Consider the following 6,765-nt stretch of genomic DNA (forward strand, 5'->3'; position numbering starts at 1 on the left):
ATATGACCCAGCCATCGCACTACTGGGTATATACCCAAAGGATTATAAATCATGCTGCTATAAAGACACATGCACATGTATGTTTATTGTGGCACTATTCACAATAGCAAAGACTTGGAATCAACCCAAATGTCCATCTGTGACAGACTGGATTAAGAAAATGTGGCACATATACACCATGGAATATTATGCAGCCATAAAAAGGATGAGTTTGCGTCCTTTGTAGGGACATGGATGCAGCTGGAAACCATCATTCTTAGCAAACTATCACAAGAAGAGAAAACCAAACACCGCATGTTCTCACTCATAGGTGGGAACTGAACAATGAGATCACTTGGACTCGGGAAGGGGAACATCACACATCAGGGCCTATCATGGGGGGTGGGGAGGGATTGCATTGGGAGTTATACCTGATATAAATGACGAATTGATGGGTAAAAAAAAAAAAAAAAAAAAAAGATTATGTTATTGTCACTCTCTCTTCAGTGTTTCATATACACATACACATGCATATATAGATACTTTTTAGACTAACTTTAGGTAAAAGACTTTTCTAGATATACTTTTGGAAATTACTCAAAAACATACAATACAGAAAAACCAGTAGAAATTATAAAATGTTCCAGATAGCATCAGTTTGTTTTCTCTTGGAGACACACGATGTCCCACTTGTGAATCTAGAAATTTGAGAGTTTCAAGTCTTTTACTCAGCACCTATTCTGACACAAAATCAAAAGAAAGGTCTGTTTTAGCTTCTTGCTTCCCCAAATTAGGATGAATGAATGAAATGAAGGATATATAATTGCAGTAGTTTGGCAGAGCAGGAGGACAGGTTCTTTCTGCAGCCTCCTCCTAAGATTCCAAATTGATGTGATTTGGGACAGAAAGTAAACAGCAAGTAACAAGAGGAAGGAGATCACAGTTTGCAAAGCTTTTATGTGGACCTTGGTGTTGGGATCTGGAGATCCTTTGCCATGCAGCTGCATCTTCTTGAGATGTTTATTCAAAGAACAAATAACAGCAGAAAAGATATCAGGGACAGATTAAAGGGTATTAAGTTTGCAAGCGTGGTTACAGTCATATCTGAAAGGTGCGTTGAATCACTCAATTTGATCTCCCAACTCACGTTGCCATGATATTCTTTTGTCCACATACTCCCATCCATGTTTACCACAACAAGATGACAAACCAAAAATAACAAAGACCCGAGTAGTATCACTGGAATGACACTCTTAATTCTCCTTTTTAGGTGAAGAAAAATAAAGTTAGAGAAATTGGCAATCTTGAACAAATAAAATATGCTGAGGCTAGTAGCAACCCAGATGCTGAAATGGTTGGTTACTGCCCAGGCATTAGTAGTAGTAATTCTTACTGCTAAACTGTATGAATCTGGTTTCAGAACAGTTGCATACCAAAGTAATAATATTACCCAGTGCAAACCAACTCTGGAGACTGCCAGAGCAGTGAGAAATTGGTCAGCAGAGGAGATCTTTTGTCTGTTGACCCATTCAATGGAATTTACCAATGCTATGAAGCCATTAGCAAAATTTCCAAGAACAAATGTAACCACTACTAGAATGGAAAATATGGGTAGAAAAGTTATCTTGTCTGAACAGACAAAAAGATAGAAAAAATGAAGGCTTAACAACACTGGCTGTGATTCCTTTAATATCCTGACCTTAAATTTTATGTGCACCTGATTTCTGAATGTGCAGTAACATTCTTTTTACTTTTAAATATTGTGACCAGTGTCAAACAAGAAAATACAAGTTTATGCTAATTGATGAGTTCGATAATGTATTTATGGAAACCATTCTAATTTTCAAACAGCTCAACTTAACTCATTTATTCAATGTCTGTTCTTGTTAGAGACTGGAAATATTCATACTGAAGTTGAAGTGAAACTTGAATTTTCATTTGCCAGCATGCAAATAAGACATATTCTCTTCCAGTGTTTTGCAATGTTTTCCTCATTTCACATCTCCATAATTTGTGTTCAGCAACTTTACCTGTTAGTTATGGAAAATGTACCACATAGTTCATACAGTAAACATCTAAATCTTAAAGGGAAATTAGTCATTACTAGGATCATCATTATGACCAATTTTTATGCTAGATTCAAATAGACAGAATCCAAACTCTTTAATCAAAATCATCGATAGTTTTCTTGGGAACCATGGGAAGGCCAATACACTTTAAAATCTTACTCCTGCTAACCAGTTCTTTTGTATGACATTATTGCTAACAAGTTCATAAAACATATACATATAGACAGGCACACACACATACATACACCTATCCAGAAAAAATGAATTTTAAAAATAATTTCCAAAATGGAAAATGAATTTCCAGGAGGTCATCCTGGTGAAATTAGTCCTATTTTCTCTCTCAGGGTTTTTAGTCCATAAAAATATATCGAACATATCTCTCATGCTTAGACCTTTGTTAAAGTTACCCTCAAGTCTATTTAATGTCTAAATATTTGACATTTCATTAAAATAGCCAACATTTTTGTAAATATTCCTGAGAATCACAAGCTCTCCTTACAGGGAAATTCAATGAACAGCACTGGATCTCAAAATGCCATTCCAATAAACAAAATACAGTATCTCAACAACAGGTACACCATTGTATTCCATGAATTTTTATTTTGCTTATAATGTAGAAATGGCGCTCTGAGCCTTCAAACTGCCTCATTACCCAAGTGAAGCCTGCCAACCAAACGAAGCCCAGGACCAGACAGATTCACAGCTGAATTCTACCAAATATATAACAAAGCACTGTACGATTTATACAGAACCTATTCTAAGAAATTGAGGAAAAGAGACTCCTCCCTAACTCATTCTATAAAGCCAGCAGCACCCTAATACCAAAACTTTGCAGAGACACAACAAGAAAAAGAAAACCTCAGACCAATATCCTTAACAGACATAGATGAAAAAATACTCAACAAAATACTAGCAAACTGAATCCAGAAGCACATCAAAAAGCTAATCCACCATAATCAACTAGGCTTTATCACTAAGATACAAGGTTGTTTCAGCATATGCAGATCAATAAGTGTGATTCATCACATAAGCAGAACTAATTAACAAAAACCACATTATCATCTTGATAGACACAGAAAAGGTTTTCAATAAATTCAACATCTCTTCATATTAAAAACTCTCAACAAACTAGGAATGGAAAGTATATACTTCATAATAATAAGAGCCACCTATGACAAACATGGCCACATCATATCGAATAAGCAAAACTGGAAGTATTCCCCTGGAAGATAGGAATAAGACAGGGATATCTTCTCTCACCACTCTTAATCAATAGTACTGGAAGTCCTGGCCAAAGCAATCAGGCAAGAGAAAGACATAAAAGTCATCTAAATAGGAAGAGAAGAAGTCAAACTATCCCTGTTTGCAGACAATATAATTCAATACCTAGAAATCCAACAGTCTCTGCCCAAAATCTCCTTGATCTTATAAACAAACTCAGCAAATTCTCAGGAAACAAAGTCAATGTACAAAAATTAGTAGCATTCCTACATATCAACAACATCCAGGCAGAGACAAATAAAGAAAGCAATCCCTTTCATAATAACTGCAAAGGAAAACAATATCTAGGAATACAGCTGACTAGGGAGGTGAAATATCTCTACAAACAGTATTACAAAACATTGTTCACAGAAATAAAATATGACACAAATAAATGGAAAAACATTCCGAGCTCATGGATAGAAAGAATCAATACTGCTAAAATGCCCATACTGCCCAAAGTAATTTATAGATTCAATGCTATTTCTGATAAACTACCAACAACACTCTTCACCAAAGTAGAAAAAACTATTTTAAAGTTCATATGGAATTTTAAAAAGGGCACAAATAGCCATGGCAATCCCAAGGAAAAAGAACAAAGCTGGAGGCACATTACCTAACTTTGAACCATACTACAAGGCTACAGTAACCAAAACAGCATGGCACTGTTACAAAAACAGGCACATAGACCAAGGAAACCAAATAGAGAGCCAAAAACAGTGTCACCCACCTACAGCCATCTGATCTTCAGCAAAGTTAAGAAAAGCAAGCAATGGGGAGAGACTCCCTATTCAACAAATAATGCTGAGATAACTGGCTAGTCACATGCAGAAGACTGAAACTGGACACCTTCATTATACATATACAAAAATCAAAGCAAGCTGGATTAAATACTAAAGTGTAAAACCTAAAACTGTAAAAAGAAAAAAAAAAAAAAAACACCTGAAAAATAACCTAGGAAATACCATTCTGGACATAGGACCTGGCAAACAGTTCATGACATAGATGCCAAAAGCAGTTGCAACAAAAACAGAAAATGACAAATGGAATACTTAATTAAACTAAAGAGCTTCTGCACAAGAAAAGAAATTATCAACAGAGTAAACAGACGACCTGAAGAATGGGCAAAAATGTTTTGCTAACTATGCATCTGACAACGTCCTAATATCCAGACTCTATAAGGAACTTGATTTTGCAAGCAAAAAACAAACACCCCCATTTAAAAGTGAATAAAGGACATGGACAATTTTCACGTGAAGACATACACACAGCCAACAAGCATATGAAAAGATGCTCAATATGAACTAATCATTAAAGAAATGCAAATCAAAACCACAATGAGATAGATATCCTCTCACACCCCTCAGAATGGCTATTACTAAAAACAAAACAAAACAAAACAAACAAACAACAAACACAACAAAAAAACACACTCTGTCAAGGTTGTGCGTTGATACTGCTGGTGGGAATGTAAGACAGAAACAGAAAACCAAGTACCACATGTTCCCTTGTAAGTGGGAGCTAAACATTAAATACATGTGGACACAAAGAAGGGACTACAGACAACAGGGCCTCCATGAAGACAGAGGGCAGGAGGGGGTGAGGATCAAAAAGTTATCTATCAGGTACTCTGCTTATCACCTGAGTGATGAAATAATCTATACACCAAGTTCCCGTGCCATGAAATTTATTTATATAGCAAACCTGCACATACACCTCTGAACCTAACATAAAATCTAAAAAAATTAAAAACTGCAGAGGGAAATGAGATTTCCCTTTAAACAAGGCAGTGTTGGAGACCTCAATGACTTCGTGATTTAGTGATGTTTGAGGAGTGGTAACATTAGTGTTGATATCTGAGAAAGAGCATTCCAAGAAGAAAGAACACAAGCATGAAATCCCTGAGGTAATGCTTGGCATACTCAACAAGTGACACAAAGGCCAATGTTGCTCGCATGGGATGAGCCAGGCATTTTAGGGCAGACAGGCAGACAAAATCAGATCACTCAAATGATTATAGGACTTGATAAGGATTTTGGCTTACTCTTAATGAGTTGAGAAGCCACTGAAAAATCTTGAGCAGAAGAATGGCATGATCAAATTTGCATTTAACAGGCTCTCTCTGGCTGCTACCTTGAGAATACATCAGGGGAACGTGAAGAACTAGAAAAAAATAATTAGGAGTTGGTGGCAATTATCCTGGCAAGAAGTGGAGAAGTTTAGACGAATATGGCAGAAGTGATGACAAAGGATTAGATTATGTATGTTTTTGAAGACACAGTCTCTAAAATTTGCTGAGATGAGATGTGAAAGAGAGAAAATGTTTACTCTATGTTTTTTGTCTAAGCATCTGAAAGTCTGAAGTGTTCATTAACAAAACGAAAGACTGTAGGAGAAACAGATTTGGGGATGGAAGGAAAGATGAGTAATTTGGTTTAGACAAGTTAGTTCAAGTTCTTGTCAGACAGCCAAATGAAGATGTCAAGTACAATATTAGAGAGAGGATTCCATGAAAGATAAAACCAGAACATTTTCAGAAGTCACAGGAAGATTTTTTTTTATGAAGGATTAGGCAGAATTTTTATGTAAGAAAAAAGTGATAAAGGAACAGACAAACTCAAACATATTAAAATTTAGGGAATAAAAAGAAAATAGAGTGGGCCGGGTGTGGTGGCTCATGCCTGTAATCCCACCACCTTGGGAGGCTGAGGCAGATGATCACCTGAGGTCAGGAGGTTGAGACCAGCCTGGCCAACATGGCAAAACCCCATTTTTTTGTTGTTTGTTTGTTTGTTTTTTGAGACGGAGTCTCGCATTGTCGCTTGGGCTGGGGTGCCGTGGCAAGATCTTGGCTCACTGCAACCTCCACCTCCGGGGTTCAAGCAATTCTCTTGCCTCAGCCTCCCGAGTAGCTGGGATTACAGGTGCCTCCCACCACGCTCAGCTAATTTTTTTGTATTTTTAGTAGAGACAGGGTTTCACCATGTTGTCCAGGCTGCTCTGGAACTCCTGACCTCATGATCCGCCCACCTTGGCCTCCCAAAGTGCTGGGATTACAGGCATGAGCCATCGTGCCAGGCCTAAAACCCTGTGCTTACTAAAAATACAAAAATTAGCTGGGTGTGACTAACACAGGAGAATCACTTGAACCCGGGAGGCAGAGGTTGCAGTAAGCAGAGATGGCGCCACTGCACTCCAGCCGGGCTACAGAGCAAGACAGCGTCTCCAAAAAAACAACAACAAAAAACCCCTCAGATATCCAGATAAGAGGATACAAATGTGTCCACTGTCATAAATTCTTCACCATGCGACAAGAGGGGAACTGACATTTTGGTGAATCTTTGTAAATCATCAATTTATCTATCACACTTTTATTTCACCAGTAGCATTTACAAAGCTAAGTAATACAATTCCATTTGAAATTACCCATAAACAGAACAGACCTTTAAAACTTACT

General features: G+C 37.3%; 1 pseudogene; it reads right to left on the minus strand.

Annotated features, from left to right (window-relative positions):
- Positions 1–707: 707 nt before the first annotated feature.
- On the minus strand, positions 708–1,608 carry LOC117087848 (annotated as a pseudogene).
- Positions 1,609–6,765: the final 5,157 nt, after the last annotated feature.

Source organism: Trachypithecus francoisi, unplaced genomic scaffold, assembly GCF_009764315.1.
Source record: "Trachypithecus francoisi isolate TF-2019V2 unplaced genomic scaffold, Tfra_2.0 Contig00692, whole genome shotgun sequence".
Taxonomy (NCBI): domain Eukaryota; kingdom Metazoa; phylum Chordata; class Mammalia; order Primates; family Cercopithecidae; genus Trachypithecus; species Trachypithecus francoisi.